This window comes from Rhineura floridana, chromosome 10 (genome assembly GCF_030035675.1).
Source record: "Rhineura floridana isolate rRhiFlo1 chromosome 10, rRhiFlo1.hap2, whole genome shotgun sequence".
Taxonomy (NCBI): Eukaryota; Metazoa; Chordata; class Lepidosauria; order Squamata; family Rhineuridae; genus Rhineura; species Rhineura floridana.
In genome coordinates this window covers 46,905,106-46,927,955 of record NC_084489.1, presented here as the reverse complement: position 1 = coordinate 46,927,955, position 22,850 = coordinate 46,905,106, and the positions used below count along the sequence as shown (strand labels likewise).

The following is a 22,850-nucleotide window of genomic DNA, read 5'->3' as shown; positions in this document are numbered from 1 at the left end:
TCTTGGGAGGACTCCATATAAACACACACACTAGAGAAGTAAAAATACATACACCTCATATAATAGTCTATTGTCAAAACCAGTTAGTCATTGAAGAACATTTTTAAAAAAATCAGTATTAGTTTCCTACAAAATAAAAGCAGTGACACCTAACTAAGCCCTGCCTAATTGCTTTAAAAAATAGGATGGGGGAGGGGGGAGAAAGATTTACAACACAAACACAATTATTTGCTATGTTCACTCAAAAGTCCCATTAATTTACAGCACAATCCTAACCATGTCTACTCAAAAGTAAGTAAATAGGACTTCAGTGGGGTTTACTCCCAGTGTGGGGGATTAGCATTGCAATGAGTATAGGATTAAAGCTTCATATTGGGAAGGTTTTCAAAACACTGCCCTCTTCAACAGCCTAGGAAAACTTAAACTTGTTTGACTCCTGCACACATGAGAGAAAAAGACTTTTGATACTGCTGAAATCTATATACTTACTCAATTTATGAATTTTTAGATAAGACTTTCCTCTTTTCCCAGGCATTTTAGCATGTGTTTTTAACTTTTTTAAATTGTGTTTTTAAATTGTTTTTTGTGTTTTAAAATTTGTATATTTGTTTTTAATGTTTTTAATTGCTGTAAACCGCCCAGAGAGCTTTGCCTATGGGGCGGTATATAAATGTAATAAATAAATAAATAAGCAAGCAGGAAAAAACAACAATTTTCTGGCCTTGCAGTGGTGTCTAGATACTGCCTGGAGGTCAACAAATCCCTTGTCAATCATAACCCTGACTTCACTTATTGGCTACAAACCTGAAAGGGCAGGGTTAGAGCAGCCAGCTATGAGCTCATTTAACACAAGTTGTGCGGGGCGGCAGCTGACATTTTGGTCTATATCTCCTGACCCAGAGCACCTAGAAACTTATTTTTTTTTTCAAAAAAGAAAGAAAGGAGAGAGTCCGGAAATTAAGCTGACTCCACCTGAAGATCCAGAGAGCATCCCGAAAACTGGAGACCTGACAACCCTACTATAGTCCTCCTCTGTTCTGGTGGAGCAGGTGCTTTTTGCTACACCACTGATATTGATCCTACTGGTCTATATGGAAGGTATTCACATGGAGATTGTGTGGAACAGCAACAAACAGAGGCAAACCCTCATAACATTACTTGAGCATACAGAAATTTGAAATTTTGGAAGATTTAGTTTTTCAGGAGTGAGGTGTGTGACAATAAAAATATATAAATGTATGACTTTTCAATATGAAAATGTGCCTTCTGGTTGGTAAGTAAGCAGACTTTCTGAAACAAATATTTCAGTATTTCTCAATCAGGGCAAGACTCCTAGGACCAACCTGCTCTTTTGCCAAAGTAATGTGCATTCAAATCCATTTTCCTCTGCCAGCTCTTAAAGGTTATGATAATGTTACTTGAAACCATTTTGTAAATAGCCAGACAATCTTGAAAATGATTAATAATTTAATGTAATCATTTGATTTATTAATTTAATAATTTACATTAATAAATAAAATAAAATACTAACCATTTAAAAGAGAGTCGAACAAGAGAAAGAAAGCAGGTGGAAGGCTGGATGGCTGGAGCAAAGTTTCAATTTTATTTACTAAATATACTTGGACTACTGAACTCCTTTCGCCACTGCCAGGCGGGGGAGATTAAGATGTGCAAGCCTGGAGCTAAAAAATTCAGTGTGGGACTGTTGATGATCAGATCACACTTGAAAGTGTGTGATGAATTAGGCATAAAGATCAGCATGATGAGCAGGGCTTATTAACATGAACTCCCCCACCCCACCCCACCCCACCCCCTGCACACACATAGTGTAGATCTATGCATCCCTCAACATACACTTTGCCCAAAGGGTAAAGAGGACTTCTGGGGTACAGCCAAGCTTCTCTGCCAAGTTGGCTGTGCTACAGCTGAGCTGAGGTCTGTTTCCTCTGTGACCTTTCACTGAGTGGCAAGTGGAGGATTAGCACAGATGAAAAGACCTTGAAATCTCTCTCTCTCTCTCTTTAACACTGTGCTTTAATTTGAAGTGATGCATTGCAATGAAATTGGGAGCATGCAGTCCCAAAAGTTCCGATCAAAAGGGCCACGGAAAATCACCCAGACCTTGATCTACTGAAAGCACAATTCAGAAGCAGTGTTGAGACCACTATATATGCCCAATGTCTATACCCTAACAGGTATATTTTTGAGTGAATCCATGCAAAGATCTGTGTCTGGAAAACTAGATGTGAGATTGTTTTGCTATGCATCCACTTGTAAGTCATATTTGCCATACTACCACTTGACAAACTTCTGGCACAATTGTGGAGCTATGTGAAGTGTGGGGTGTGTTGATTTGCAGACTAAACATGTGCTGAAGCAATCTAGCAACTAGTTCACCACATTCCAAATGCTCTCTACCCATGTTCTCAGTGCACACACATCAGAATGCTTTCATATGATGTGAATAATTTGTAAAATGAGATATGTCTGGGCTGACACGTTACCTTCGTCTGATCTGGAAGTCCTCCTAACCCATAAGTCCTCCTAACCCATGGAAAGGGAGACCGGGAGGGCTACGTTTGTCCACTCAATGCTGAGGAAGAACCATTTTCATTTTCTTAGGAACACTCTCCTTTCCAACCATTCAGCAGATATAAGTGGGTTAATGTTTGATGATATTGGTATTTTTTATGAATGTTATATTGTTTTATGTAAACCCCTTAGATATTTTTCATGATTGCATAGTACATACATTCTGTTAAATTTATACAAAGTAAAAAAGTCACAGCTAATGCTGGGCCCTACTAGAGAATACTAGAGCTCCGCATTTAGCTTTTTAACATCTTCATATTTTAATGTTACCAACTTACCTGTTATCCCAGGACTCTGGATAGATTTTGATGTATCCAACAACCACTGTTATCTTTATTTTTGACGGAGGGCGACAGAGTGTGGTCGAGTGCGAGTTGGTCTGCCGGTGTTGCGGCCTCTGCCTTTGGGACGCCGCGGCTTCGAACGGCTCTGACCCCGCTGCCGTTGTGCTGTGGCCCGGGCTGTTGTGTTGCGCTCGGGCGGCTTGGGTGCTGCCGTTTCGCCGCTTGCTGCTTGCTGCTTGCTGCCGCTTGCTGTTTCGCCGCTTGCTGGTTGCTGCCGCTTGCTGTCGTCGCGGGGCGTCTTTCGCCGTTGGAGTCGTTGCTCCTTCTTTGGGTCGCTGGCTCTTGGTCGCTGTGGCGTTGCTGCTTCGGGCTGCTGTCGTTGTGGGTGCCGTTGTTGCCGCTTGCGCTCTGCTCTGCCCTGTCGTCCTTCGTGTGTTTTCCGCCTTGCTGCATTGTTGATCATCGTTGCTGCATTGGTTGCTTGGTCGTCTCTACCATTATTGTCTTCGCTGTTCTGTTATCGGAGATGGAGTGGATCGCCGTTTGTTTTGGGACGCGAACGTCAATTTTTCTTATTTTGGGATATTGCTGCGGTTTTGCTCTTTCTGTCCCATCGCCATCGTGTCATCAGTGTGTTGCTGCTATTACGGCCTCTTTAAGAACAGCCAGTGTTGTTAACATTGTTGCGGCACTGAGATTGCAACATTTTAACTCATTGCTGCCACCTGGATGTAATGAATAGGCCTGAATGTGTTTTATGTTTTGTGAATGATTGAGCTGTTAATCTATGTGAGTCTTTAGTTGGAATTGCGTTGTAGTTTTAATATTGTTTGAGTGTATTGAGTGCATGTTTATTGTATTGTATTATTGATTAAGTGTGTTGATTATTTGGTATGAATGTGATCAGGTGTGTGTGTATTGGTGCTTTTATCTGTTTTAATATGTGCCTGGGAGAGAGTATTATACATCAATCGGGGAGACCTTCGGGGGCCCCAATTAGCGTAGTGACAGGTAACGGGAGGTATGGTGTTGTGAGGAGAGCAGGCCAGGTAAGAGGAACCCGTCCCAGACAAGTAGTGTCTGTGACCCGTTCCGGTTCTCCTCACATCCCCAGGACTGCTGGTTGTCCTATCAGTCAGCCTTCGGATCTCCATATGCTGTTGTTAAACGCCAGGTCGGTACAACATAAGATCTCCCTTGTTTATGATTTAATTGTGGAGGAGGAGGCTGACCTGGCGTGTATAACCGAGACCTGGGTGGGTGATATGGGAGGAGTTGCTCTTTCCCAGCTTTGCCCACCTGGGTACATGGTTCAGCATTATGGTAGAGCCGAAGGTCGGGGAGGTGGGGTTGCCGTGGTCTATAGGAGTTCTTTCTCACTCACCAAGCACCCTGTACAGGTGACGACTGGTTTGGAGTGTCTCCACCTTGCGCTGGGCCAGAGAGACAGGTTGGGAATTTTGTTGGTGTACCGCCCACCCTGCTGCTCAACAAATTCCCTAACTGAGCTGACAGAGGTAGTCTCGGAGATACTGTTGCAGTCCCCTAGACTGTTGGTACTGGGGGACTTCAACATTCATGCCGAGACTGCTTTATCTGCGGCAGCTCAGGACTTCATGGCGTCCATGACAACCATGGGGCTGTCTCAGTTTGTTACTGGCCCGACGCATGTGTCGGGACATACCCTTGATTTGATCTTCGCCACTGGACAGGGAGATGGTGATCTGGAGGTTGGGGTTTTTTCATCTACCCCATTGTCATGGACAGATCACCGCTTGCTGAGGTTTAGGCTTACGGTGACCCTTTCCCTCTGCAAGGGTGGGGGACCTATTAAATTGGTCCGCCCCCGGAGACTAATGGATCCTGAGGGTTTCCAAAGGGCTCTAGGGGATTTTCCGACTGAGAAGACTGGCGCTCCTGTTGAAGCCCTGGTTGAACTGTGGAATACGGAGATGACCCGGGCGGTTGACACGATCGCTCCCATGCGCCCCCTCCTATGTAGAGCTCATACAGCCCCATGGTATACCTCAGAGCTGAGAGCAATGAAGCAAGAGAGGAGGAGGCTTGAGTGCAGATGGAGGCGGACTCCCGACAAATGCAATTATGCCTTGGTAAGTGCCTGCCCTAAGCGATATACAGCAGCGGTGAGGGCAGCAAAAAAGAGATATTTTGCTGTCAGTATTAAGGCATCACTCTCCCGCCCAGCGGAGCTTTTCAAAACTGTACGAGGGCTTTTACATCTTGGCCCTCGGGATACTATAGACTCATCTGTAGCCCGCTGTGATGAGTTCGCTGGACACTTCCAAAATAAGATCGCATGCATTCGTCGGGACTTAGATTCCAATATTATAGCAGTTGGACCCAATGAAGCATCCAGATCACGGTCTTGTCCTCTTTTATTGGATGAGTTTCAGTTGGTGCAGCTTGAGGATGTTGACAAGATTCTTGGACTGGTGCGTGCGACCACGTCTGTGCTGGATCCTTGCCCCTCTTGGCTGGTGAAAGCTGGCAGGACCGGAACCGCCGGCTGGGCCAAGGAGGTAATCAATGCCTCTTTGCGAGAGGGAGTGGTCCCTGACTGCCTAAAAGAGGCGGTGGTGAGACCGCTCCTGAAAAAACCCTCCTTGGACCCAGATAACTTGAACAATTATAGACCTGTGGCGAATGTTCCGTTCCTGGGCAAGGTTCTGGAACGGGTGGTGGCTGGCCAGCTCCAGGGTCTCTTGGATGACACTGATTATCTCGATCCGTTTCAATCCAGTTTTAGGCCTGGGTTTGGTACCGAAATAGCCTTGGTCGCCCTGTATGATGACCTTTGTTGGGAGAGGGACAGGGGGAGTGTGACCCTGTTGATTCTCCTTGATCTCTCAGCTGCTTTTGATACCATCGACCATGGTATCCTTCTGGGAAGGCTCACGGAGTTGGGAGTTGGGGGTATTGCTTGGCAGTGGCTCCGCTCCTACTTGGTGGGTCGTCAACAGAAGGTAGTGCTTGGGGAACACTGCTCAACACCCTGGACTCTCCATTGTGGAGTCCCACAGGGATCGGTACTGTCCCCCATGCTTTTCAACATTTATATGAAGCCGCTGGGTGCGGTCATCAGGAGTTTTGGAGTGCGTTGTCACCAGTACCCTGATGACACGCAACTCTATTTCTTCTTTTCATCTTCCTCAGGTGAGGCTGTTAACATACTAAACCGTTGCCTGGCCGTGATAATGGATTGGATGGGAGCTAACAGACTGAAGCTTAATCCAGACAAGACCGAGACGCTGTTAGTGAGTGCCTTCTCTGCCCAGATGGTGGATGTTCACCCTGTTCTGGATGGGGTTACACTCCCCTTGAAAGAACAGGTTCGTAGCTTGGGAGTTCTCCTCGACTCTTCCCTTTCTCTTGAGGCTGAGGTAGCCTCAGTGGCACGGAATGCTTTTTACCATCTTCGATTGGTAGCCCAGCTACGTCCCTATCTGGACAGTGACGACCTCGCCTCAGTCGTTCATGCTCTGGTAACTTCTAGATTGGACTACTGCAATGCGCTCTACGTTGGGCTGCCCTTGAAGATAGTTCGGAAACTACAGTTAGTCCAGAATGCAGCGGCCAGATTGTTGACGCGGACCAGAAGGTCCGCTCATATAACACCTGTTCTGGCCCATCTGCACTGGCTTCCTATTTGTTTCCGGGCTAAATTCAAAGTGCTGGTTTTGACCTATAAAGCCGGCATGGGACCGCAATACCTGGTGGAGCGCCTCTCCCAATATGAAACTACCCGTACACTGTGCTCAACATCTAAGGCCCTCCTCCGAGTTCCATCTCATCGAGAAGCTCGGAGGGTGGTGACTAGAAATAGGGCCTTTTCAGTTGTGGCTCCCGAACTATGGAATGGTCTCCCTGATGAGGTGCGCCTGGCGCCGACGCTGCTATCTTTTCGGCGCCAGGTGAAAACCTTTTTATACTCCCAGGCATTTTAAAGTGTATTTTACAGTATTTTAGCATTATTCTGTATTTTTGACGTTGTTTGGTTTTTGTATTGTTTGTCTGTTTTTGGTTTTTGATTCATTGTATTTATTGTATTTATATATTGTACTTGTTTTTATTTTATATACACTGCCCAGACAGCCTTCGGGCTTAGGGCGGTATATAAATTAAATTTAGGCTTCGAAGTGGAAAGTTAGACTGTAGCTCCCATTGGTCCTAGCCAGCATGACCTGTGCTCAGGGACGAGGGCAGTCATAGTCTAGCAACATTGGGAGGACCACAGATTCCTCACCCATGGCTTAAATAGATGCCAAATCTTATTAAGAAAGAAAGAAAGAAAGAAAGAAAGAAAGAAAGAAAGAAAGAAAGAAAGAAAGAAAGAAAGAAAGAAAGAAAGAAAGAAGGGCAGCTGGATTTTTTATGTAATCTTTTAATCTCCAAATACAGGTTTTTCAGCTGCAAACGCATTTCACAGCAACTTATTCAGAGGAAATGGTTGAAATTACAGGAACTGTGATGGTTTTTCCCTATCCCATCTTCCCCTTTCCATTTTTTTCTAGTTCCCACTCCCATGTCAAGTTTAAGCACTACAGGAAAGCATGGATGCATTTAATATGGTAGTCTAGTAGGGCCTGCAGAACAAATTGCAGCATGAAAATGGATGGAAAACCACGCAGCCACTCTATAGGAAATTGTAGTAAAAATGTAGCCCACTCAGCTATTTGCCCAGATTGAAAGACATGATTCTGTAGTACTCCATCATGGAGAAAGCGAATGAATAAGGATCACCCTAATGGGGTGCACATTGAAAGAAACACATTTTCTCCTTTAAAGAAGTGTGGAATCTGATAGCGTTTCAGCTGCTCTTACTGGATCTTAAGCTCTTATAGCAGGGATAGGGAAACTGTGACCCACCAGATGATGTTGGACTCCAACGCCCATCAGCCCTAATGAGCATGGTCAAAAGCCAACAATCAGGGATGATCATTGGGAAGCTCCATCGGTTGGATATTTTAAAATGGGAGTGACTAATCCCTGGCCTGAGGGCCTGATTTTGGCCCCCCAAAACCATTTTTTTCTGGCCCTACTGGTTTTGGTGGAAGTGGCAAAAAGAAAACAAATTTAAGTAGACACAGTGCTGGGATGGGCAGAAAAGATTAAACCTTTCCACTCAGCCCAGCACCCTTATGGGAATGCAAATCACTCCTTTCTTGATCATCAGATTGATAATTTGATGACTGAGGAGGTGGCAATTATACCACTTTCAATCAATTTGCACAGATCATTTGTAAAGTGTGTGTGTGGAGGGGAGGGCTGTGTGCCTTGTGTGAGAGTATGGGGTGGCCACACCCACCTGTGGTGTGCAGCCCTGCAGGGTTGGACAAGGTGTATGTGGCCCTTGGGGGGGGCGAGATTAGTCACCTCTGTTTTAAGCATAGTTAAAAACTTATTTTTAAACTCAGGCCTTTTCTGATGTTTAGGAGGGTTATTCTGGTCAGCTGCTGATTTGTGTGTGTGTGTGTTTGTTTGTAATGTATTTGCCATTTCCTGATTGTTGTTTGTTTTAATATCTTATGAGACTTGTAAACCACTTAGAGGGGTTTTATTTTCTAAAAATGTTAAGCACTATACAAGTTTATCTATTAAATAAATAAATAAATAACTGGTTGACTAATAGGAGTTGGAGTTAACAATAGCTGGAGGGCCAAAGGTTCCCTACCACCTGCCTTACAGACGTTTGTGCTTTTGTACTTAGCCCATTCACTTTGAAGCAAACTTAAAATGCTTGTTCAGTAGGGTACATTCCTCTGTGTATGTGTTTTTTATCACTTTGACAGAATTTACATGTGTCTTGGACTTTAAGTTTCCAAAAACTATGAAAAATTATTGCAAAATATTGAGCTGATCCATTTGGTATTATGTTCATATCCGGATTTTTTTTCTTTTTTGTTTGAAGATTTATTCCAGTGCTGTGCCTTATATGGCTGTGTATGACAGAGCTCCTTTTTTGTTATTTGACAGGTTCTTATTATTGTGGACAGCACTGAGAGAAAGACTCAAAAACAAAGAAATCTGCATTCAACTCAGAGTTTTGGAAACATGACTCTTTTTACATTTTATGGGTTGAATGAGCCTAAAAGCCAGTCAAAATGATTGCTTGGTTTAATTAATTTGAAAACTGGTTCGTATAATTTCTGAAAATCATACGTTAACAACAGATAAAGCCCTCTCCTCTTGAATCAGCTTGAATAAGTTTTGTTGAAAAGTTATTAGTCTGTTACAAATAGCAGTGCAGGAAACAAAGGGATTTGCAACAAAATGCTGCAGTGCAGAATGCTTCCGTTCTGGATTCCAATCACTTCATTCCACCTTCATAACTATTATCATTATTATTATCCATGTGCCTCATCCAAGATAGGTTTGGTGGGTGGCAACAGAGGAGCAGGCCTTTTCAGAGGTGCTCCCCTTCATTTTTAAAAAATGCTCTCCCCAGGGAAATATGCCTTGCGCCATCATTTTCAGTTTTTAGGTGCCAGCCTAAGACATTTGTATTTACAGTGGGGAGAAGAGCCTGACTGGGAGTCCAGAGTCTGTGAGTTTAAATCCCTGCTCATGTCTCCTGGGTGTCAAGGGCCAGCTAAAGATCACCCCCACAGTGAATGGCTCAAGAGCAGAGCTTGGAAAAGTTACTTTTTTGAACTACAACTCCCATCAGCCCAATCCAGTGGCCATGCTGGCTGGAGCTGATGGGAGTTGTAGTTCAAAAAAGTAACTTTTCCAAGCTCTGCTCAAGAGTTATGTGCCCTGCCACCTGTGTAGCTGTGGGCAAGCTGCATAGTCCCAAGGAGCCCAGTTGCCCCCCCAGCTGGCAGTTGCAGACAAGGAAGGGGCTGGCTTGTGCAGCTGTGGCAAGCTGAGCAGGCCTTAGCCAGCTGGGCAGGACTAGCCTCAGAGGGAGGCAATGGTAAACCCCCTCTGAATACCGCTTACCATGAAATCCCTATTCAGAGGGTCACCATAACTCAGGATCAACTTGAAGGCAGTCCATTTCCATTTTGGTAGTTAAGCTACCATCTACTATGATGCTCATCTTTTAGCGGGGTAGGGTAGGATGAGCATTTTAGGAATTTTGTATTGTACATAGTTTTTTATATTTTCTGGCTTTTGATTTATTTGATCTGTTTATATTTTATCTTGTTAAGTTGCTCTGAGTTTTTTTTTTGGTATAAAACAACTAGCAAATGCAAGAAATGTCATCATCATCATTATTAATATACTGCTTAATGCCCAAATAGGTTTTTAAGCAGTTTACAAACATGAAAACCAATGACGCAGACATTAAAATGTAAACATCCATATGATTAAAATATGCAATAAAACAATCACATTAAAACAACACCGCAAATAAAACAGGAGACTTGGGTTGGAAGATCAAAGGAATGCCTGTTTAAGCAAGTTATTCCCCCTCCCACCCAGTTTTACATCTCCCCCCCCAACAGTCAGTCAGCATTCCATAGCCACTTACCACGCTCAGTCCTCACTGTGCTGTTTTTCAGGATCCCTCTTTTTTTTCTTTAATTTTTTAAAATTACTTCTGCTTGGTTCCCCACAGCTGCCTCAGACCTCCACCTTGGTCATGGATGATGCCATTTTGTCTACATCAGTCATAGCATCCACAGCTTGAACATCAGAAACAGAGGTAATGATAACTGACCATAGACTGAATTGAGTCCACTTCATGTTACTAACAGTGATTTTGCCTGAAGAATGTGCTGCACTGGATTGAAATCTTGAGAAAGGGAAACATCCGTGCATGGGTAAATAAATAAATAAATATCCATTTTATGAATGGGGAAGGCTGTGCTACTGACAAAACTGTAAGCATACTCCTCTGCCCATGCTCCTGATCTCCACGTGTCCAGCTTGCATAGGCAAAATGGACCCTTACATGTATACAGCTGTTACAGGGAATTCCATGTGACAGAACCATAATTGAGAAGGGTCTTTATTCATGTGGAAATCTCCAAGCATGTAGAGCTGTATATCTTGAACTGGATGTGCATATGTCAGGGGTTTTGGTCAGAGGAGTGTCCTGGCACTGGGTGCATGGCTACCTAGCATGATCCCAGCTTTCCCCCTCCCACTAAGAGGGCTGTAATTCACATTACAACTCTGTCTGGAAAATTCACCTTTTGCTTCTTTGAAAGGAAGCAAATCTTATTGGCATGGGGAAAGTCTCACTATCTTCTGTCTTGACTGTACCCTGAAAGAGAGATTAAATAACATTAGAACCTGAAGAAATGTGTTTGTTTTTTATTGCTTCTAAGAGACATATTTCATTAAAATAAAGTCAATCCATATTCATGTACAAGCCCAGGCTTAATACAGTGATTTTAGCAAGATACAAAGAGTATCTAGGTATTATTTTGCATTATCTCCTAAAGCATGGGTATTAGGTATGAGTCTTCTTTCCAGGGTGCCTGTCTTCTGAAAGAATACTAAGCGAACCTTCCTTCCCATAAATTACAGCTTTAATGTTTATATTAAGTTGTATTTTGTGTCCTTATAAAGGGATATACCACAGGAACTTCTAAGCTGCTAGGCACTGCTGTAAAACACAGAAGAGTTAGTTTTAAAAAATCAGAAATATATTACTGTTAATTACAATAAATATATAAAATTACTAGAAAACCAGTACACAGAGATATACAATATTGTAACCCCCCTTTGTGTGTCATTCTGCTTTGCAATTATTGTTTTCACTGATAGGATGAATGTCCCTGACTAGGATCAGTAGTGAGCTCAGAAAACCAAATGAATAGCTAGCTATATTCAGAGCCCAATTCCAAGCCAGATCAGAACCCACCGAGTTCCTGACAATGTTGTTGGGAGTGTAATGGGATGTGATCCCAATTTCAAGCTCTACCAGGGAGACTCCAAACGCATTTCCTTCACCCTCCTATCCAGGGCCATCTTCAGACAGGAGGGCTCTCCTGCATGAAGTGCCATCAGTGGGATTCCCTGGAATCCGGTGCCAGACCAGATTGCCCCCCCCAAAAATGACAGCACTGACAGGAGCACCAGGGCCACAAGACTAGAATCCCTAGAACCATCATTTTAATTCTTCTACAATGTCATGTTGTACATATTGCATTCCATTGAGAGGGAACCAAAATGGAGGCATGGGGGAATCCAATCACATGAATACAGTGCTGGCAGTGCTAGGGAAAAGGTGATGGCTGGGGGTCTAGACCAAGACTTATGTCAGTGGTGGGGTCTTTTTCAGCCTCATGGGATCCAGCATTTGCCCAAGGATGCAATGTTGTTGTGCTGGCTTGCTTTTATCCCCCGACCTGCTTGCATTCCTGTCCTTCTTCCTGCATCTCCCTCTTTCCCACTTACCTACCTTGCTGCTCCAACTGCATCTCCAGTCAGATGAGAAAAGGGAGCAAATCCTCTTGCTCCCTGCTTTGGTGCTGGTGCCTGTTTGTTGTTATGGCTGTAAGTCAGGCATTAGGAAGATTGGGAAATGCAATTTTCCCAGCACTACTGAGAGATCAAAATCCAAGCCAAAGAAGAACTTTGGGGGCCATGATGCTTATATTTGATGTTTTCTTTTATACCCTTTATTAGATTGAAAGCTTTTCATATTTTGTTCAGCTCTTAGTTAATTCAGGAAGTGTAGAAATAAAGACATTTTGATGATGATGATAATAGCAATAATATATGAAATAGACCATTATCGTTATCATTATCGTTATCATTATCATTATCGTTATCATCATCATCATCATCATCATCATCATCATCATCATCATCATTATTATTATTATTATTATTATTATTGCCTGCACTTCACCAGTAGGTCCCAGGGCAGGATACAGCAGTTGAAAATTCAATATTGAAGCAATTAAAACAAATTACATTCATAAGAATCGGGTGGGTCCTGAAAACATATATCTCAAGTGCCAAAGGCCAGGGTAAAGGAGTATGTCTTTACCATTCGCTGAAAATTGTACAGTGACGGTGCCAGGCGCACCTCGGTGAGGAGAAAATTCCTCATCTTAGATGCTGCCACAGAGAATGCACCTCTCCAGGGCCCTCACCCCCAGACCTCCGTGTGTGGTAGAACTACCAAGAAGGCTCCATCTGCTGATGTTAATACCTGTACACTACGCTCAACATCTAAGGCCCTCCTCCAGGTGTCTACTCCAAGGGAAGGGTGGCAACAAGGGAGAGGGCCTTCTCAGTGGTGGCCCCCAAATTATGGAATGATCCCCCTGATGAGGTGCACCTGGCGCCATCACTGTTATCTTTTCGGTGCCAGGTCAACACTTTCCTTTTCTCCCAGGCATTTTAGCATGTGTTTTTAAAATTGTTTTAAATGTTTAAATTGTGTTTTAAATTGTTTTTAAAAGATGTGTTTTAAATTTGTATATGTGTTTTTTGTGTTTTTAGGTACTGTAAACTGCCCAGAGAGCTTCAGCTATGGGGCGGTATAGAAATACAATAAAGAAATAAGAGGGTCTGTAGGGAAGGAGGTGGTCTCTCAGATGTTTGGGGTCTTAGTCATTTTTATGGCTTTATAGACAAGGGTAAGCACCTTAAACTGGGCCCAGAAATGAACTGGCAACCAGTGCAACTGTTTTAGAACAGGGGTTATATGAGTTCTAAAAGCAGCCCTGGCCAGTAATCTGGCTGCTGCATTTTGGACCAGCTGAAGTTCCCAAGTTGAGTACTATCACCATCAATGGATCTTTTATACATAGTGCATTAATCAGAGGTGATACAGCCATATGAAAGGTGTCCCTGCCTACACATTTGAAAGGCTCTGTATTTCAACACTTGGGACATATTTCAAAGACGTGTCCACTGAAGAATAATGGGGAAATAATGCCAAGATTGTTAAGAACTTGTCAAAATGTTTCAGAATGGTTGCTTGTAACATGGCTCTGATGCAAAGAATTGTGGGGATTTTATCTTGTGCAGAGATGGGCCTCTGAGTGAGTGGAAAAATCCTAGTTAATTAGGAGGCCTGTGAAGAGGCACCTGTTGATCTGATGAGAGCCTGGTACCAAGGACAGACTGGCCTGAGAACAGAGGGGAGGATGGGGCCTGATAGGTGCAAAGACTGGAGGAGCCTCAAGAAGCATTATCTCACAAGAAAGCCCCCTGATTGGCTACATTAGTATGGTCTGTTCCTAGGGACTTTTCCTTAAGTATAGGGGGGGTGAAACCTATAGCCTTTGTTCCCCTGTGTTCCATCTAGATGGGTGGTTACCTGAGTGGGGTTCCACTGCCTTTCACTACCCTAGCTATGCCTTTCTGGGGAGAGGTGAGGCTTTTCAACTACCTCTTCAGTAAGTAGAATAGGTTAGTTAGTCTTGTTATTTTGGTTTGTGTCTGAACTTTCTGTTTGTATTTTACCTAAGTCCTTTTTTGGGTGTGGGTTTCAAGGAATGTTTTGCTGCTATTAATTGGCACTTATATTTTATTCAAATAAAGCTTCTTCTTATTTACCCAGGTGTGTTCTTTGCAGGAGGGGAAATGTGGCTCTGAATCTTGTACCTTGGCCACTGGCCACTGACTACCGTGTATTGGGGTTGCCTGGGGCTCCAGGACGAGGAGTGCCTGTTTGGCTCTTGTCTTTTGGAATCCCTGGCACAACTATTTCTGGACTCTGGGTTTCCCCTGACTCAGAGTGGCTAACCAGTTTAAGGGGTGGGGGCAGTCTACCTCCATTGCAGGGTTGGTGTTGGATTGCACAGCCTTGACAAGGGGAGGTATTTTGCTAGGATCAATTGCCCTGGGTTGGGAATTGGGTCCTGGGACTACACGGACAGCCTGTTTGGTGGTCGTAGTGCATGACAAACATAGATAACACAAACTTTCCCTAACTTATTGTGTTTTTAGGGGGGAGGGGATGTAGGCTTCTGGACAGTGAAGTGTTTCCAGAAAGACAAGTAATGGGTTAAAACTGTGCAGCTGTCCAAGGACAAACTGCAGCTGGCACTGAACCGAAAGTGCATAAAGCCTTGGGAGACAAATCTCAAGGTGTGGGGGATGTTAGTTGGAGTAAGAGAATTGTATTATCGAGTAACCTTTGTCTTAGGGATCAGTAAAGATCCATCTATACGTAACTTGCTGTTGTCCGTCATTATTATAAGTTCGAGGGCATTCTAGATTGTTTGGTGCATTATTCTTTGGGCATATCGCTTCAGCATTTCATCGCTGCACAACAAGGGTTATGGGCCCAGATGGCTCAAGGATATAGCCCAGACTATCCAAAGACATAACCCAGACTGTCCGAGGAAATAACCCAGAGAGCTCGGAGAGAACAGCAAACAAAGTACAGTGTGTGCAGAGTCGCAGAAAGCAGCTGCAGACAGGATGACAGTTTCGCTTTCGGCTGGCATGCCTCTGGAACGGCTGACAGAAATGAATTACTTAAGTTGGCGTTTGAGGATGCAAGCATTTGTGACAAAGGAGGATCTATGGCAAGTGGTTATACATGAACCCCCAACCGTGCCGCCACCGGAGCAGTGGATTTATATGGATGAAAAGGCAAGGTCGTTTCTCATATTGGCAGTTGATGATTCACAGTTGCTGCATATTCAAGATAGGCTGACAGCCAGGCTTCTATGGACTGCTCTTAACGAGGTGCACATAAGAAAAACAGCCAGCAGCAAAATACATTTGGCAAGAAAGCTATACCAAATGAGACTCAATGGTGACGTAAAAATGTCTACACATCTTCTGGAGATTAAGAAGCTGTTTGCTGAATTGCAAGAAAGGAATGTAGTTCATACGCAATTGCAACAGGTATATATCATTCTCTCTTCATTGACTAGTTCCTGGGACTCTGTAGTATGTTCATTGGAAGCAATGCCAGACGAAGGGCTGACTGTCCAGTATGTTTCGGGAAAGCTGATCCAGGAATGGGAAAGGTGAAAGGAAGCAGAGGAAAGAGAGAGAGGATTGGAAACAAAAGAAAGAAGAACTGAAAGAACTGACATAAGTATGAGAACTTTTGGAATGAAAGCCTGTTATATATGTGGTTCACATACGCATCTACAAAAGGACTGTGAGTTGAAAAGAAAAGGACGAGGGAGAAAGCCACCGTACGTGCAGCTGGTGAGTGCTGACAAGTGCAAAACTGAAAGCTGCAGAAACAAAGACAATGTTGAGTGGATAGTAGACTCAGGGGCTACTCACAGTATGATCACAGACAGAACATTGTTTAAAACTATGGTTCCCACGACTGAGGATGTGGTACTTGCTGATGGTACACACAGAAAGGTACTGGGGAGGGGAACTGTAAAGTTATGTATACTTAACACTGTCATGACTGATGTTTTATATGTACCAGGATTAGAAAACAACATCTTATCTGTCACGAAATTAAATTGCATGGGTTATGAGGTACTGTTTAGTCACGGAATGTGTAAAATAAGCAAAGGACATGGGATATGTGCACAAGGAAAGCTAAAGAATTCACTGTTTTATATAAAAATAAGTCTCATCAGGTGTACTCAGAGGGTGGAAAGCCTAATAATACCAAAAGGGAGTAACAGCAAAGGCCCAGACGGTGCAACAGAAACGAGCCCAGTGATAGAGTCGTCCCTGGCATTCACTGCCGCCATAGTCACACATGAGGAGTTACAGGAGGAACCCTCTTGCATTGATGATATCAGGCAGTTGCCCATGACCGAGCAGGCCAAATGACAGGCAGCCATGAAAGAGGAGCTAAAAGCCATAGACAACAACGGCACATGGACTCTGAGCAGTCTTCCCACAGGAAAGAAAGCCATCGGCTGTAAGTGGGTGTTTAACAGAAAAAGAACTAGCTCAGGAGAGGTGCAAAGATACAGAGCGCGACTAGTAGCAAAGGGGTTTACACAACAGTATGGTAATGACTATGATGCCGTCTTTGCCCCTGTTGTCAAGCATGAATCCATTAGAATACTCTTGAAGATTGCTGCAATGAAACACATGAAGGTCTACCGTTATGATATAGGCACGGCTTTCTTGCATGGAGACCTGCAGGAGGAGATATACATGGAGCAACCCCCAGGGTTTGTAACGAAACCAGGGCTAGTGTGTAGGCTGCACAAATCATTATACGGTCTTCGCCAGAGTGCGAGATGTTGGAATGCAAAGTTGGACGAAGTATTGAGGTCTATGGGTTTTAGACGATGTATAGCAGACACTTGTGTGTGTGTCCAGACAAATGGAACAAGCACCACGTATTGTTCCGTGTATGTGGATGATATTCTGTATATATTCCACGATGAGAAAGATGAGATATACTTCCATAATAGCCTACGACAGCATGTAGATACGAAGTGCTTGGGGCCAGTGAAGCACTATTTAGGAACTGACATCATGCGTGGTGATGATGGTAGCTTTATGCTGAGACAGGAAGGAAAAATAAAGCAGCTTCTAACTGAATGTGGGATGTCAGACTGTAGACCAGTAAAGACACCCATGACTGTCTCATTTCAACAGGAAACACAGGAGACACAATGCGCAGACCCAACTCTACATAGACATATCCTGGGCAAGCTACAATACCTTGTGAAGGTGACTTGCCCAGACATTTGTAATGCAGTCGGCATCTTAAGCAGGAAGGTGGAGAAACCCTCAGAAACCGACTGGCAAGGTGTCAAGAGAGTGCTTAGATACCTCCAGGGCTCAAGTAAAAAGGGGCTGGTTCTTTCCGTGCAGGAACAGGGTGGCATGGACTGTTTCGTGGATGCAGACCATGTGGGTGAACCCACAACCCTCAAGTCAACCACTGGCATAGTTATGCAGCTGCACGGGTCAGTGGTCGATTGGTGTAGCAGAAGGCAAGCGGTTGTGGCAACATCCAGCTCAGAAGCTGAGTACATTGGCTTGTCAAACGCGTGCAACGAACTGCAATGGTTCGAGCATCTGACACATGAAGTGGGAATAGAGGTTAAGAAGCCTATAAAGGTATATGAGGATAATCAAACATGTATAAGGCTAGCGACATCAGAAGCGAACACCAAGCGCACAAAACACGTGTCAGATATCACCATGTCAGAGAAAGCATACAGCAGGGGTTCATCACGTTGATATATTGCAACACTGCTGACATGTTGGCGGATATCATGACCAAACCCATATGTGAAGAGAAGTACAGCAAAATGGTTACTATGCTTGGCGTGTTTAACTTGAATGATGAATGAAAGAAGGAACTGCATATTTCACTTGTAATAAACCTAACCAAAATGAACAAATGTAACATGAATGTAACAAATGAGAATTATGTTTGAAAACTGTGTATTAAATTGTATCTTGTCTTTATGGAAAGGTGGGAACTGTAGGCTTCTGGACAGTGAAGTGTTTCCAGAAAGACAAGTAATGGGTTAAAACTGTGCAGCTGTCCAAGGACAAACTGCAGCTGGCACTGAACCGAAAGTGTATAAAGCCTTGGGAGACAAATCTCAAGGTGTGGGGGATGTTAGTCGGAGTAAGAGAATTGTATTATCGAGTAACCTTTGTCTTAGGGATCAGTAAAGATCCATCTATACATAACTTGCTGTTGTCCGTCATTATTCTATGTTCGAGGGCATTCTGGATTGTTTGGTGCATTATTCTTTGGGCATATCGCTTCAGCATTTCATCGCTGCACAACAGGGGAAGGGCGAGAGATCTCGTCAAAGTCTAGTTTAAAGACTTTAAAAAAAATCTTAAAAGAGAGAGCAGATTCTTGAAGTTGCCAAACAGCCATTAGCACCTTGGCAGCAAATTAAAGGAGGCACATGGGCCACCTGGTCTTCCCCACTATGTGAGATGTACAGTATATCTCTTTAAATTATATTATATTTCTTTATTTATTAATAAGAATTCTTACCCACCCTTCACCATAAGGCCCCAGTTACAACAATAGAATATACATTTATATTATAAAACACACATTATTCCCAATGGAACAGAACAATATAAATTCAGCAAAAGAGAGGAGTCCCGCACAAGAAAATAACTTCACTGTCAAAGGCCAGGGCAAAGAGTTGTGTCTTCAGCATATGGCGAAAGCCATACAATGAAGACACTAGACACAGCTCTGTAGGGAGGGAGATCCACCATTTAGAGGCTGCCAGAAAGAAAGCCCTCTCCTGGGTCACCATTCCACACACTTCTGTGGGTGGTGGAACTACCAAGAGAGCCCCCTCTGCAGATCTTAACACTCAAGAAGGTTGGTAAGTAGAGATGGTCTTTCAAATATTTGGGGCCTAAGCAGTTTAGGGCTTTAAACAATAATATGAGCAACCGGAATTGGGCCCAGAAATAAACTGGCAAATTATAGCAATTATTCTAAATGAGCAGCCTCATACTAGGCATTGCATGGGAATCTGAAGAAACCAAAAAATCAGTGCAGTTTTGAAATCAGTTGTTAAATTCAGTACAATTTTGAAAGGTTCGATCTGCCATTTTGCTTCAAAATTGCATCCAATTGTATCCAAACATGGATGAAAACCTACTCCTCAATCTCAGTAATCCATGCAAAATTTGGTTAGGATATCAAAGAGGTATCCAAATGCCTAGCCAACAAACAACTTTCCAAAATATGTAGTAGATGTACATTTCTACATATAAATTAGTATACAGGAATACCCCGCTATACGGACCTTCACTTTATGGACACTCGCAAGTACGGACATATTTACAGTAGCACCATTCCCCTGTTTACGTATGCTTGCTTCGCAAGAACGGACACTTAATGGCATGACGCCACCGCCCGATCAGTTTCCAACTACAAACTTTTTCTTAAAATAAGGCCTATGGGACAGACTGGGGATTCTGTTGGTGTACCGCCCACCCCGCTGCCCCACAGACTCCCTAGCTGAGCTGACGGAGGTGGTCTCGGGTGTACTGTTGAGATCCCCCAGACTGTTGGTTCTGGGGGATGTCAACATTCATGCCAAGGCTGCCTTATATGGGGCGGCTCAGGATTTCATGGTCTCCATGACAACCATGGGACTGTCCCAATATGCCATTGGCCCAACACATGTAGCAGGGCATACTCTAGATCTGGTTTTTGCATCTGGACATGGAGTTGGTGATATGAATGTGTGGGGCCTTACATCAGCCCCTCTGTCATGGACAGATCACTGCTTGCTGAAGTTTAGACTCACAGCAGCTTTTCCCCTCTACAAGAGTGGGGGACCTATTAAGTTGGTCCGCCCCCAGAGACTAATGGATCCAGATGATTTCCAAAGGGCTCTGGGGAGTTTTCCGGCTGATAGGGCTTGCGCTCCTGTCGAAACCATGGTTGAACTGTGGAATACAGAAATGACCCGGGCGGTTGACATGATTGCTCCTGAGCGCCCTCTCCTGTGTAGAGCTCGTACGGCTCCATGGTATAACCCAGAGCTGAGAGTGATGAAACAATATAGGAGACGGCTTGAGTGCAGATGGAGACGAACTCCTGGTGGATGCAATTATACACTGGTAAGTGCCTATGGTAAGCTGTATTTAGGAGCAGTAAGGGCAGCAAAAAAACAATATTTTGCTGCCACTATCGAATCATCACTCTGCCGCCCAGTGGAGTTCTTCAGAATTGTCCGGGGGCTATTACACTCTGGCCCCAGGGACAAGGTAGAACCATCTGAGGCCCGCTGTAATGAATTTGCTAGGCACTTCCAGGATAAAATCTTTAGCATCCGCCAGGAGTTAGACTCCAGTGTTATAGCAGATGAATCAAGCGAGGTATCCAGACCACAGCCTTGTCCCGATTTCTTGGATGAGTTTCAGTTGGTGCAGCTTGAGGACATTGACAAGGTGCTTGGACAGGTTCGTGCAACCACTTCTGTGCTGGATCCTTGCCCTTTTCGGCTAATAAAAGCTAGCAGGGATGGAATAGCCAGCTGGGTCAGGGAGGTGATTAATGCCTCTCTGCGAGAGGGGGTGGTCCCTGGCTGCCTGAAAGTGGCAGTAGTGAGACCACTCCTGAAGAGACCTTCCCTGGACCCAGAAAATCTTAATAACTATAGGCTGGTAGCAAATGTTCCATTCCTGGGCAATGTCCTGGAACAAGTGCTTGCGGGCCAGCTCCAGACACTCTTGAATGAGACCGATTATCTGGATCCATTTCAGTCGGGTTTCAGGCCTGGTTTTGGCACAGAAACAGCCTTGGTCGCCCTGTATGATGACCTTTGTCGGGAGAGAGACAGGGGGAGTGTGACTCTGCTGATTCTCCTTGATCTCTCAGCGGCTTTCGATACCACCGACCATGGTATCCTTCTGGGGAGACTGGCTGAGTTGGGAGTGGGAGGGACTGCATTGCAGTGGTGCTGCTCCTACTTGGCAGGTCGCCTCCAGAAGGTGGTGCTTGGGGGACATTGCTCGGCACCCTGGACTCTCTAGTATGGGGTTCTGCAGGGATCAGTTCTGTCCCCCATGCTGTTCAACATCTACATGAAACCGCTGGGTGCGGTCATCCGGAGCTTTGGAGTGCGTTGCCATCAGTATACTGATGACACACAGCTTATTTCTCCTTTTCATCTTCTTCAGGTGAGGCTGTCAATGTGCTGAACCGGTGCCTGGCTGCAACAATGGACTGGATGAGTGCTAATAAACTGAGGCTCAATCCAGACAAGACTGAGATGCTGCTAGTGGGTGGTTCTTCTGACCAGATAGTGGATGTCCAACCTGTCCTGGGTGGGGTTGCACTCCCCCTGAAAGAGCAGGTTCATAGCTTGGGGGTTCTCCTAGAATCATCTCTGTCACTTGAGGATAAGGTAGCCTCAGTGGCACGCTGTGTCTTCTACCAACTTTGGTTGGTGGCCCAACTACGTCCCTATCTGGCCAGGGATAACCTGGCTTCAGTTTTCCATGCTCTGGTAACCTCCAAACTAGATTACTGCAATGCACTCTACGTGGGGCTGCCTTTGAAGACGGTTTGGAAACTGCAGCTTGTGCAAAATGCAGTGGCCAGATTGGTAACAGGGACCAGACAGTCCGAACATATAAAACCGATTCTGGCCTGCTTGCATTGGCTGCCTATATGTTTCCAAGCTCGATTCAAGGTGCTGGTTTTGACCTATAAAGCCTTACATGGCTTGGGACCACAATACCTGATGGAACGCCTCTCCCGATACGAACCCACCCATACACTACGTTAAAGATCAAAGGCCCTCCTCCGGGTGCCTACTTCAAATGACTCCGAGGTGCACCTGGTGCCATCACTGTTATCGTTTCGGCGCCAGGTCAAGACTTTCCTCTTCTCCCAGGCATTTTAGCATATGTTTTATACTGTTTAAATTTTTAAATTGTGTTTTAAATTGTTTTTATAAGATCTGTTTTAAATTGTATTTGTTTTAATGTTTTCAGTTACTGTAAACCGCCCAGAGAGCTTTGGCTATGGGGCAGTATACAAGTATAATAAAATAAATAAATAAAATAAATACTGTGTTTATTTTAGTCATAAATGCGTTATTTACATCAGTTATGCCCGTATATGACGATTGCAGTGCAGTATATGCATCGATAAGTGAAAAAAGGTAGTTCTTCACTTTAAGTACATTTTCAGTTTACGTACTAGCTGTGGACCCATTGCGTACGTTAATGCGGGGTATTCCTGTATTCAATTTTAGGCGAACCTATGTCCTCATTTGTGGTGAAGCTTTTCCTCAATGGACGCTGCATAAGTGTCCACCCTTGTGGGGCTTGAATAAGCCACTCTCACCTTGACATCAGTAACAATGTTTGGTGTTTTCTTACTATCTAACACTTTGGCATGACGGTTTTGCTTTCAGCCCCCAAGTCTAGGCCACACTGTATCGTACTGGCCTCTCAGAAGATAAGCATCTCAATGAGTAATGCCATTGTGAATGAACCCATGTGGGCCCAAAGGTTGAGAGAGAGAAAGAGCACATTAGACAAAGACCTGGGCTTAGCACCCTTGCCCTGAGCCACAGTCATAGCATTAGCAGCAGAAACAACCTTATGAATAGCATTTAGCTTGAATTTGTA

General features: G+C 44.2%; 1 long non-coding RNA gene across 1 annotated transcript in view; it reads left to right on the top strand.

Annotated features, from left to right (window-relative positions):
• Positions 1-10,502: 10,502 nt before the first annotated feature.
• Positions 10,503-22,850, top strand: part of LOC133365424 (uncharacterized) — a 38,677-nt gene continuing 26,329 nt past the window's right edge. Inside the window, exon 1 of the long non-coding RNA XR_009758210.1 lies at positions 10,503-10,548. This is a non-coding gene — a long non-coding RNA (uncharacterized LOC133365424). The remainder of the gene's footprint in view (positions 10,549-22,850) is intronic.